This window comes from Mus caroli, unplaced genomic scaffold, assembly GCF_978045245.1.
Source record: "Mus caroli unplaced genomic scaffold, Mus_caroli_1 scaffold_5, whole genome shotgun sequence".
NCBI classification, from domain to species: Eukaryota; Metazoa; Chordata; class Mammalia; order Rodentia; family Muridae; genus Mus; species Mus caroli.
The window spans coordinates 46,803,481-46,816,550 of record NW_028227260.1 but is presented as its reverse complement, the minus strand read 5'-3'; positions in this window follow the sequence as shown (position 1 = coordinate 46,816,550).

Here is a 13,070-nt window from a genome sequence, read left to right as displayed (position 1 = left end):
ATTACTTTCTTGCTTTTTCTAGGACTTAGTTTCCCTTCTTTTGTTGGAGTTTTCCGTTTATTATACTTTTTTCTCTTTTTTTTAATGTTCTTTTTTTATTGGGTATTTCTTTCATTAACATTTCAAATGCTATCCCAAAAGTCCCGCACACACTCCCCCACCCACTGCCCCACTTACCCACTCCCCCACCCACCTATTCCCACTTCCTGGCCCTGTCATTCCCTTGTACTGAGACAGATAAAGTATGCATGACCAATGGGCCTGTCTTTCCCCTGATGGCCAACTTGGACATCTTCTGATTCATATGCAGCTAGAGACACAAGCTCCAGGGAGGTACTGGTTACTTCATATTGTTGTTCCACCTATAGGATTGCAGATCCCTTTAGCTCCTTGGGTACTTTAACTAGCTCCTCCATTGGGGGCCCTGTGATTCATCCAATAGCTGACTGTGAGCACCCACTTCTGTGTTTGCTAGGCCCCAGCATAGTCTCAGAAGAGACAGCTCTATCTGGGTCCTTTCAGCAAAATCTTCCTAGTGTATGCAATAGTGTCAGGGTTTGGAAGCTGATTATGGGATGGATCCCTGCATATGGCAGTCTCTAGATGGTCCATCCTTCTATCACAGCTACAAACTTTGTCTCTGTAACTCCATCAATGGGTGTTTTGTTCCCAATTCTAAGAAGGGGCAAATGTCCACATTTTGGTCTTTGTTCTTCTTGAGTTTCATGCATTTAGCAAATTGTATCTTACATCTTGGGTATCCTAAGTTTCTGGGCAAATATCCACTTATCAGTGAGTACATATTGTGTGAGTTCCTTAGTGATTGGGATACCTCACTCAGGATGAGGCCCTCCAGGTCCATCCATTAGCCTAGGAATTTCATAAATTCATTCTTTTTTAAAAGCTGAGTAGTAATCCATTGTGTAAATGTACCACATTTTCAGTATCCATTCCTCTGTTGAGGGGCATCTGGGTTCTTTCCAGCTTCTGGCTATTATAAATAAGGCTTCTATGAACATAGTGGAGCATGTGTCTTTCTTACTGGTTGGGACATCTTCTGGATATATGCCCAGGAGAGGTATTGCGGGATCCTCCGGTAGTATTATATCCAATTTTCTGAGGAACCTCCAAACTGATTTCCAGAGTGGTTGTACAAGCTTGCAATCCCACCAACAATTGAGGAGTGTTCCTCTTTGGCTACATCCTCACCAGCATCTTCTGTCACCTGAACTTTTGATCTTAGCCATTCTGACTGGTGAGAGGTGGAATCTTAGGATGTTGAACATTTTTTCAGGTGCTTCTCAATCATTTGGTATTCTTCAGGTGAGAATTCTTTGTTCAGTTCTGAGCCCCATTTTTTAATGGGGTTATTTGATTTTCTGGAGTCCACCCTCTTGAGTACTTTATATATATTGGATATTAGTTCCCATATCTGATTTAGGATAGGTAAAGATAATTTCCCAATCTCTTGGTGGGCTTTTTGGCTTATTGAGGGTGTCTTTTGCCTTACAGAAGCTTTGCAACTTTATGAGGTCACATTTATTGATTCTCGATCTTACAGCACAAGCCATTGCTGTTCTATTCAGGAATTTTTCCCCAGTACCCATATCTTCGAGGCTTTTCCCTACTTTCTCCTCTATAAGTTTCAGTGTCTCTGGTTTTATTTGGAGTTCCTTAATCCACTTAGATTTGACCTTAGTACAAGGAGATAGGAATGGATCAATTCACATTCTTCTACATGACAAACACCACTTGTGCCAGCACCATTTGTTAAAAATGCTGTCTTTTTTCCACTGGATGGTTTTAACTCCCTTGTCAAAGATCAAGTGACCATAGGTGTGTGGGTTCATCTCTGGGTCTTCAATTGTATTCCATTGGTCTACCTGTCTGTACCTATACCAGTACCATTCAGTTTTTATCACAATTACTCTGTAGTACAGTTTTAGGTCAGGCATGGTGATTCCACCAGAGGTTCTTTTATCCTTTAGAAGAGTTTTTTTTTGTTGTTTGTTTGTTTGTTTTGTTTTGTTTTTCGAGACAGGGTTTTTCTGTATAGCTCTGGCTGTCCTGGAACTCACTTTGTAGACCAGGCTGGCCTGGAACTCAGAAATCCTCCTGCCTCTGCCTCCCAAAGAAGATTTTTTGCTATCCTAGGTTTTTTGTTATTCCAGATGAATCTGCCTATTGCCCATTCGAATTCGTTCAAGAATTGAGTTGTAATTTTGATGGGGATTGCATTGAATCTGTAGATTGCTTTTGGCAAGATAGCCTTTTTTACTATATTGATCCTGCCAATCCATGACATGGGAGATCTTTCCATCTTCTGAGATCTTCTTTAATTTCTTTCTTCAGAGACTTGAAGTTCTTATCATACAGATCTTTAACTTCCTTAGTTAGAGTCACACCAAGGTATTTTATATTATTTGTGACTATTGAGAAGGGTGTTGTTTCCCTAAATTCTTTCTCAGCCTCTTTATCATTTGTGTACAGAAAGGCCATTGACTTATTTGAGTTAATTTTATATCCTGCTACTTCACTGAAACTGTTTATCAGGCTTAGGTGTTCTCTGGTGGAATTTTTAGGGTCACTTATATGTACTATCATATCATCTGCAAAAAGTGATATCTTGATTTCTTCCTTTCCAATTGGTATCCACTTGATCTCCTTTTGTTGTCAAAGTGCTCTGGCTAGGACTTTAAGTACAATGTTGAATAGGTAGGGAGAGAGTTGGCAGCCTTGTCTAGGAACTGATTTTAGTGGGATTGCTTCCAGCTTCTCACCATTTACTTTGATGTTGGCTACTGATTTGCTCTAGATTGCTTTTATGATATGTAGGTATGCGCCTTGTATTCCTGATCTTTCCAAGACTTTTATCATGAATGGGTGTTGGATTTTTCAAATGCTTATTCCGTATCTAATGAGGTGATCATGTGAATTTTGTCTATGAGTTTGTTTATATACCGGATTACGTTGATGGATTTCCATAAATTAAACCATCCCTGCATCCCTGGAATGAAACCTACTTGGTCAGGATGGATCATTGTTATGATGTGTTCTTTGATTCTTTTAGCAAGAACTTTATTGAGGATTTTTACATCGATGTTCATAGGGGATATTGGTCTGAAGTTCTCTATCTTTGTTAGGTCTTTTTGTGGTTTAGGTATCAGAGTGATTGTGGCTTCATAGAACGAGTTCGGTAGAGTACCTTCTGTTTCTATTTTGTGGAATAGTTTGTGAAGAACTGGAATTAGATCTTCTTTGAAGGTCTGATAGAACTCTGCACTAAACCCATTGTGTCCTGGGCTTTTTTTTTTTTTTGGTTGGGAGAATATTAATGACTGCTTCTATTTCTTTAGGGGATATAGGATTGTTCAGAACATTAACCTGATCTTGATTTAACTTTGGTACCTGGTATCTGTCTAGAAACTTGTCCATTTCATCCAGGTTCTCCAGTTTTGTTGAGTATAGCCTTTTGTAGAAGGATCAGATGGTGTTTTGGATTTCTTCAGGATATGTTGTTATGTCTTCCTTTTCATTTTGATTTTGTTAATTAGGATGCTTTCCCTGGGTCCTCTAGTGAGTCTAAGGGTTTATCTATCTTATTTATTTTCTCAATTAACCAGCTCCTCCTTTGGTTGATTCTTTGAATAGTTCCTCTTGTTTCCACTTGATTGATTTTGCCCCTGAGTTTGATTATTTCCTGCCGTCTACTCCTCTTGGGTGAATTTGCTTCCTTTCGTTCTAGAGCTTTTAGGTGTGTTGTCAAGCTGCTAATGTGTGCTCTCTCTAGTTTCTTTTTGGAGGCACTCAGAGCTATGAGTTTTCCTCTTAGAAATGCTTTCATTGTGTCCCATAAGTTTGGGTATGTTGTGGCTTCATTTTCATTAAACTCCAAAAAGTCCTTAATTTCTTTCTTTATTCCTTCTTTGATCAAGGTATCATTGAGAAGAGTGTGGTTCAGTTCCACATTAATGTTGGTTTTCTATTATTTATTTTATTATTGAAGATCAGCCTTAATCCATGGTGATCTGATAGGATGCATGGGACAATTTCAATATTTTTGTATATGTTGAGGCTTGTTTTTTGACCAATTATGTGGTCAATTTTGGAGAACGTACCATAAGGTGCTGAGAAGAAGGTATGTCCTTTTGTTTTAGGAGAAAATGTTCTGTAGATATCTGTTAGATCCATTTGTTTCATAACTCCTGTTAGTTTCACTGAATCACTGTTTAATTTCTGTTTCCATGTTCTGTCCATTGGTGAAAGTGGTGTGTTGAAGTCTCCCACTATTATTGTGTGAGGTGCAATATGTTCTTTGAGCTTCACTAAAGTTTCTTTAATGAATGTGGCTGCCCTTGTATTTGTAGCTTAGATATTCAGAATTGAGAGTTCCTCTTGAAAGATTTTACCTTTGATGAGTATGATGTGCTCCTCCTTGTCTTTTTTGATGACTTTTGGTTGGAAGTCGATTTTATTAGATATTAGAATGGCTACTCCAGCTTATTTCTTCAGGCCAGTTGCTTGGAAAATTGTTTTCCAGCCTTTCACTCTGAGGTAGTTTCTATCTTTTTCCCTGAGCTGAGTTTCCTGTAAGCAGCAAAATGTTTTGCTGTTTTGTAGCCAGTCTGTGAGTCTATGTCTTTTTATTGGGGAGTTGTGTCCATTGATATTAATAGATATTAAGGAAAAGTAATTGTTGCTTCCTATTATTTTTTGTTATAATTGGCATTCTGTTCTTGTGGCTGACTTGTTTTAGGTTTCTTGAGGGATTACCTTCTTGCTTTTCTTGACGTGGTTTCCGTCCATGTATTTTTTTTTTTCTGTTATTATCCTTTGAAGGGCTGGATTCGTGGAAAGATAATGTGTGAACTTGGTTCTGTCATGGAATACTTTCGTTTCTCCATCTAAGTTAATTGAAAGTTTGGCTGGGTATAGTAGCCTGGGCTGGCATTTGTGTTCTCTTAGCGTCTGTATAACATCTATCCAGGATCTTTTGGCTTTCATATTCTCTGGTGAAAAATCTGGTGTAATTCTGATATGCTTCCCTTTATATGTTACTTGACCTTTTTCTTTTACTGCTTTTAATATTCTATCTTTATTTAGTGCATTTGTTGTTCTGATTATTATTTGTCATAAGGAATTTCTTTTCTAGTCCAGTCTATTTGGAGTTCTGAAGCCTTCTTGTATGTTCATGGGCATCTCTTTCTTTAGGTTTGGAATTTTCTTCTATAATTTTGTTGAAGATATTTTTTGCTGGTCCTTTAAGTTGAAAATCTTCATTCTCATCCACTCCTATTATCTGTAGGTTTGGTCTTCTCATTGTGTCCTGGATTTCCTGGATGTTTTGAGTTAGGATCTTTTTGCATTTTCCATTTACTTTGATTGTTCTATGGAATCTTCGCTTCCATCTCATGTATTCTGTTGCTGATGCTTGAATCTATGATTCCAGATTTCTTTCCTAGGTTTTCTAACTCCAGTGTCCCCTCACTTTGGGTTTTCTTTATGTGCTTACTTCCCTTTTTAGGTCTTGGATGGTTTTATTCAATTTCATCACCTCTTTGGTTGTGTTTTCCTGCAATTCTTTAAGGGATTTTTGTGCTTCCTCTTTAAGGTCTTCTACCTGTTTAGCAGTGTTCTCCTGTATTTCTTTAAGTGAGTTATTAAAGTCCTTCTTGATGTCCTCTACCATCATCATGAGATATGCTTTTAAATCTGGGTCTAGCTTTTTTTGGTGTGTTGGGGTGCCCTGGACTGGGCGAAGTGTGAATGCTGGGTTCTGATATTGGTGAGTGGTCTAGGTTTCTGTTAGTAAGATTCTTACGTTTATCTTTCACCATCTGGTAATCTCTGGATTTAGATGTTATAGTTGTCTCTGGTTAGAGATTGTTCCTCTCATGATTCTTTTAGCCTCTATCAGCAGACCTGGGAGAATAGCTCTCTCCTCTGATTTTCAGTGGTCAGAGCACTCTCTGTAGGCAAGATCTCCTCTTACAGGGAAGGTACACAAATATCTGGTATTCAGACCTCCCTCCTGGCCGACGATGAAGGCCCAAAATAAGACCTGTCCCAGAAGCTGTGTTGCTTTGGCCTGTCACAGAAGCTGTTAGCTTCTGTAGTCCACACACTTACCTGTACAGACTATTTTCAGTTGAGTCTCTGAACCAAGATGTCTCCCACTGTTGCTGAGGCAACCCCTCCAGGGCAGGGTGGACACCTATCCTCTGGCTGGGAAAGTGCCCGGATGTCTGGAGCCCGAAAAGTGGGCTGCTTCAGAAGCTCTGTAGCTCCCGCCTGTCCCAGAAGCTGTTAGTTTATGTAGTCCACACTCTCACCTGTGCAGACTACTTTAGACAGAGATGGCTCCCAATGATGCTGAGGCAAAGCCCTCCAGGGCTGGGTTATCTTTTGAAGAGCTGAATTCATGGAATGATACTGTATAAATCTGGTTTTGTCATGGAATACTTTAGTTTCTTCATCTATGCTAATTGAGAATTTTGTTGGGTATTGTAGCCTGGGCTGACACTTGTGCTCTCTTTGGGTCTGTATAATATCTGTCCAGGATCTTCTGGCTTTCATAGTCTTTGGTGAGAAGTCTGATGTAATTCTAATAGGTCTTCCTTTATATGTTACTTGATCTTTTTCCCTTAGTGCTTTTAATATTCTATCTTTGTTTAGTGCATTTGGTGTTTTGATTATTATGTGTCGGGAGAAATTTCTTTTCTGGTCCAGTCTATTTGGAGTTCTGTAGGCTACATTTATGTTCATGAGCAATTCTTTCTTTAGGTTAGGGTAGTTTCCTTCTATAATTTATTTCAAGATATTTACTGGCCCTTTAAGTTGAAAATATTCATTCTTATCTATACCTATTATTCTTAGGTTTGTTTGTTTTTGTTTTTGTTTTGTTTTTTGTTTTTTTTGAGACAGGGTTTGTCTGTGTAGCTGTGTAGCCCTGGCTATCCTGGACCTCACTCTATAGACCTGGCTGGCCTCAAACTCAGAAATCTGCCTGCTTCTGCCTCCTCAGTGCTGGGATTAAAACCATGTACCAGCAATATCCTTAGGTTTGGTCTTCTCTTTGTGACCTGGATTTCCTGGATGTTTTGAGTTAGGACGTTTTTGTATTTTGCATTTTCTTTGTTTTATCAATTGTTTCTATTGAATCTTCTGCACCTGACATTCTCTCTTCCATGTCTTGTATTCTGTTAGTTATGCTCACGTCTATGGCTCCTGACTTCTTTCCTAGGTTTTCTATGTAACATCGTTGTCTCCCGTTTTTTATTTTTTATTTTTTTATTATTTCTACTTCCATTTCTAGATCTTAAATGGTTTTGTTCAATTCCTTCATTTTATTGGCTGTTTTTTCATGTAGTTCTTTAAGGATTCTTGTGTTTTTTCTTTAAGGGCTTCTACCTGTTTTCCTGAATTCTCCTGTAATTCTTTAAGGTGTTTTTGTGTTTCCTGTTTAAGGGCTTCTACCTGTTTAGCTGTTTTCTCCTGTATTTCCTTAAAGGAGTTATTAATGTCCTCCTTAAAATCCACTACTGGCATCATGAGATATTATTATGAATCTGAATTTTGCTTTTCTGGTGTGTTAGATTATCCAGGACACACTGTGATGAGAGTACTGGGTTCTGATGATGCCAAGTAGTCTTGTTTTCTGTTTGTAAGATTCTTACATTTGCCTTTCACCATCTGGTAATCTCTGGTGTTAGATATTCTTGGTTTCTCTGTCTGGAGCTTGTTTCTCCTGTGAGTCTGTAAGCCTGTGTCAGCATTCCTAGGAGACCAGCTCTCTCCTGGCAAGACCAGTGCACAGAGTACTGTGGAACAGCACCACCTCCTGGCTGCAGATATAGGGCCATAGGACTCTGTCTCATCTGCTCTGTTGCTTCTGCAGCTTGTACACTCCTGAATGGACATTCCTTAGAGAGTCACTGCCATGGACCAGCCCCAGTTGGCCTCCCTCAGTCCTCAGAAGAAAATAGGTGGTTCTGGTAACAGGTGAGCAAGGAGTTGGCACAAATTACAAACAAATAGGGATACAGGGTAGTGTGGTATTTGAATGTAATTTGTCTCAAAGCAAACACCAGTCTTATAAGAAAGTTTTACACAAAACAGAGGAATGCATACAAAAAGCCAACAGGAACCAATTGGGATAAAAATCAATGTTAACAATTGAGATCAAAATCAGCCCCACCTAACATTAAATTAATCTTAAAAGCCAGGGGCTGGGGCTTCATGCCCTTGAAGTAGTTCCAATTCTAGTCTATTTTATAGTCCATCTTCCCCCTAGGCCATTTTAAATTCCTGTGTATGGGAGTGACTCAGCTTTCTATAGTTTTAAGTATCTACTCTAGTTCCTCCCTAGACCATAACTTTCTTCTTCCTAGATAATTGTAAATTCCTGTGTAGGGCAGTGACTTAGCTATCCATGCCCTGGGTTGACTCAAGGACAGCCTAGGGCTGATGAAGGATCTAACTTAGGTATATGTCAAAATCAATCCTTAGAGGCACTTATAATAAGGCAATATTGAGGGAAAGCACACAGATCCGTTCACCGACTAAAGCAAGGACTTTGGAGCATTCATTATTACAGGATGCCACAGTTCCAGGAGCCTAAGTTTCCATGAACTTTTCACCTCGGGATAGTGGCCAGGTTTCTAGGCCTATCACATGGGTCACTACTGGAGTGAATATGGCAAGTCACCACAGAGAAAATGGAGATCTCGCTTGAGTCCTGGGGGTCAAAGCACTCCCTGGAGGCAAGCCTTTCTCTGGCAGGGAAGGTACAGAGAGGACTGAGCTATACTGTTTTTGCTGCAACTACTATATACTTGTGGCATAAATAACAAATATGTATTTCCCATAATAAAGAAGTTCAAAACCAGGTGCCAGGAGACCCTCTGTTTGGGAGTTATTTATCTTCTGTTTGGGACCCTCTGTTTGGGAGTTATTTATCTTCCTACTGTGTCTTCACATAATGAAAAGCTAAAAGAAGCAATTTCTCCCATGATACTTCTCATAAGGAGATTAAGCCTCTTGTAATGGTTTTCTGTTAGGAATGTTGCATCTTTCTAAAACTCTATCTTACTTTAGCTTCTGAAAAAGTAGAATATAGAGACAGAATGATGTCATAAGACATAATTTTTGCCCTCATAACTTCACAAATAATTCCAGCATTCCTTTCACAATGTAAGGCCATAGAAAGAAGATTGGCATCTAGTAGATTTGTCTTCCCAAGAGACTTAATCTAATTGTAACAAACAAACAAACAACAACATTTTGCTTTTGAAAACTGACCAAGTTCTTATTTTACATGGGATTGAATGGTATATGAGAGTGCACTAGTGGTGTTTTCATGCAAAGGATTTAGAAGTTACACAAAATTCACTGCATACAGTTCATAAAAACAACGTTTTATCAAAAGCTGCTTGTAGATATATTTTTAGAGATTAGTGGATTAGGGCTCAGTAAGCCCCCCCCCCAAAAAAAAAAAAACAAAAAAAAAAACCAAAAAGTCACAATACAGAAAAGACTTTATGTTGGACAAGAAAATATAACACCTAAATGTATTCATGCCATAATCTTTAGAAACAGTGCATATGCCCACTTTCACAATAAAGTGACTTTAAAGACATGATTAGTGTTATGTGACTTTGGATAGGGACATGATCCTGGATTAACCATGTGGGGCCATTCTAATAATATGAATGCTGAGTTTAAGCACAGAAGATCTTTCATTGCTGTGATCCAAAAAGGGGGTATGATAACAGAAGAAGGTTCAAAGACAACATTCAGTGCTGCTAACTATGAATATGAAGGAAGTAGCCCAAAAGTCAAGGAATAAGAGGCCTCTAAATGCTGGAAAATAAAAGAAACTGGGTTTCTTTCCATAGCAAACAGACGATAATGAAGCTTTAGCACAGGAAAATATTGGATTTCAAATCCCTTGAAGTGAGATAATGTCTGGTTTAAACTGATACATTTGTGATATTTCTCAGTAGCAGCAAAACAGCTAAGTCAAAACAAGTACATGAGTCACAGGAAGTTAGGATACAACTGACCAAAGTATGTGAAAACTGGCTTATCTCAAAATCTACCTGTAAAATGTGGCAAAATTTGTTTTGTGTTCATATGATTTGTTTCTTTTGTTTTAAATATACTTCTGGAAAAGAGAATCACACACTTAAACTCAGAGAAAGTAATGGGAGTGCATGGGAAGAAATTGCTTCAGGAAAATAATTAGAATAGTCTGAAAGAAAAATAGATAACCACAGCCATAAATTGGAGTGTGAATTGAAGGAACATGAAGAGTTGTAGAAGAAAGCAGAAGGGATATAACTGATGTAAATATAGTATAACCACACATAGAGAGTTCTCTAAAAAATTTAAATTAATAAAATGGTGCTGAGCAGCAAGATGGTTCAAAAGGTATGAGTATTTGCTGTCAATCCTAATGACCTTTATTTAGTCCCTGGTACCCACACAAGTTGTGCTTTGAAATCTATCAACCCACCATAGCATGTATATGCATGCATAAACACACACATGCATAAACACACACATATATATATATAATGCATTGTTCATTATGAATAATCATTAGGTAATTAAATTTCAATATTACAATAAGAAGTCAACTCTCACTTGTTAACATGACTATTGTTAAAAATAATCAAGCACAGAATATGCACAGAAAAGTTTCTGAAAAGGTAATTAACATAACCTCTATTGAAAAAATATAACAATTACTTGAAAATTTATAATCATAGGTAGAAATGGTAGAAAATCATTTCTGAATTATTTTCAAATTGTTTTGGGACAAATTTTTTCTAATACATTTATTTAAAACTTCTTTACTAAGACAAACTTCATTTCAAGTTAGGAATTTTTCTTATGTTATCTTACCAAATAATAATCTTGGCATAATACACCATTCCAAGTGGGAGCACTCACTTGTTAAGAAAGTAAACTGGCATATTTTTATTCTCTTAATATTAGACTGTAAAAAAAATCATACATTTCTCCCTTCTTCACAATCTAAAGGTGTACAATACTTCACATTTTTGAAATGATTTTGTTATGAATAGAAACAATGAATACTAGTTTCCATAGTAACATGTCTTTCTATATGAAAACAGAACATCACTCTCATCTCTATTCAAGTTTTGTCCTGTTTTGTCAGTTTGCCTATTGGTTTTCTCAGAGAATAGGGCAGATGCTGTATGTCATGCTGATGAAAGAACAAAGGCAAATGGACAAGTAACAAAAAACACTTAAATTTCAGATTGTAAGCTATAACATAAAAGAGGCTTTCACATACATGTTAATTGTAAAATATAATGGGTAAAAGAATTCAGCTATATGTTTATACCATGTCTTATAAAAGTTTTCATGGACAGATAAATCCATAATATTTTGTAATTGTCAAATGAAGATGAATGACTATTGATTGTCTACTATAAATATGCTGTATGTAACCATACAGAATAGGACAGTATCAGAAATTGTAGAATGAAGAATCTAGCAAGGAGACTACTAAAGAATAGTGAGATTAATGATAACTCAAAATTCATATGGTACAGATAAGTTAATGAAAACAAAGCAGTACTGGCTCTGTGACTTGGGAAGCCATCTGATTGATTAAGAGTGACAGAAGAGCAGTAGTATAATAGGGGTATCAGTGGAAAAGAACACTTAATTAACAGGATAAAATAATTGAGTGTAAATAATTGTTTCTCTGACAAATTGTGCTTTATCTACAAATTAATAACCACTGAGCCATTTTTACATGCCATACATCAATGGGATCTGCTCACATGAAAATTTGGGATAAAAGCTTCTACTTTCCTTTCATCATTTTACTCATGACCCATGACAGCAGTCTAGCACCTTCATGTTTATCATCCCATTAGTCAAGAAATCAGATATTAGGTTATTTTTGATATTTTACAGCCAAGTTTTGGGAAATGTTAACTAGAATTTCTGGAAAGAAGGTGTATAGGTAGGGACTGAGTGACTGAATAGAATTGCAGTGATGGTGACCATTTGAAATGTTGCAGATTTAAAGACTAACTACCTTATTTAATGCTAGTTTTAGTACCCCCTCCATTGGGCCATTCTTTGCTAACCTGGGTGACAGATGAATACCTTGTGACAAATATACTTTTAACAAACTTATAACATTTATTAACTTAACAGACACATAGTGTCCAACAAAGAAGACAGAAGAATGTAATCAGGTAAATTTTATTTTCATTTTTTGTTATGTATATGCTATACATACATGTTCCACTGTCTGTCTATTTCTGTCTTTCTGTCTTTCTCTCTGTATCTCCATCTCTATCTCTCTCCTCCCCCACCCATATGCAAGAGTTGGACATGTGGACTCTTTTTTTTAATCACTCTCCAACTCAAATTTTCAGAGTCCTTTGCTGAGTACAGAGCTCACTGCTTGACTTGCCAGAGTGCCCCATGGATCTATTCATCTTTGCCTCCCTTAATGATGTGATTTATAAATATGTCCCATCACTTTTAGCTTTTCGTTAGGTGCTAGGGCTATGAATGCAGGTCCTCACTCTTACATAGTCTCTTATTAGCCCAGAAACTTAGGTTACCCGAGATATAAGATACAATTTGCTAAAAGCATGAAACTCAAGAAGAACGAAGACCAATGTGGACACTTTGCCCCTTCTTAGAATTGGGAACAAAACACCCATGGAAGGAGTTACAGAGACAAAGTTTGGAGCTGTGACGAAAGGATAGACCATCTAGAGAGTGCTATATCCGGGGATAGATCCCATGATCAGCTTCCAAACACTGACACCATTGCATACACTAGCAAGATTTTGCTGAAAGGACCTAGAAAGAGTTCTCTCTTGTGAGACAATGCTGGGGCCTAGCAAACACAGAAGTGGATGTTCACAGGCAGCTATTGGATGGATCACAGGGCCCCCAATGGAGGAGCTAGAGAAAGTACCCAAGGAGCTAAAGGGATCTGCAACCCTATAGGTGGAACAACGTTATGAACTAACCAGTACTCCTGAGCTCTTGACTCTAGCTGCATATGT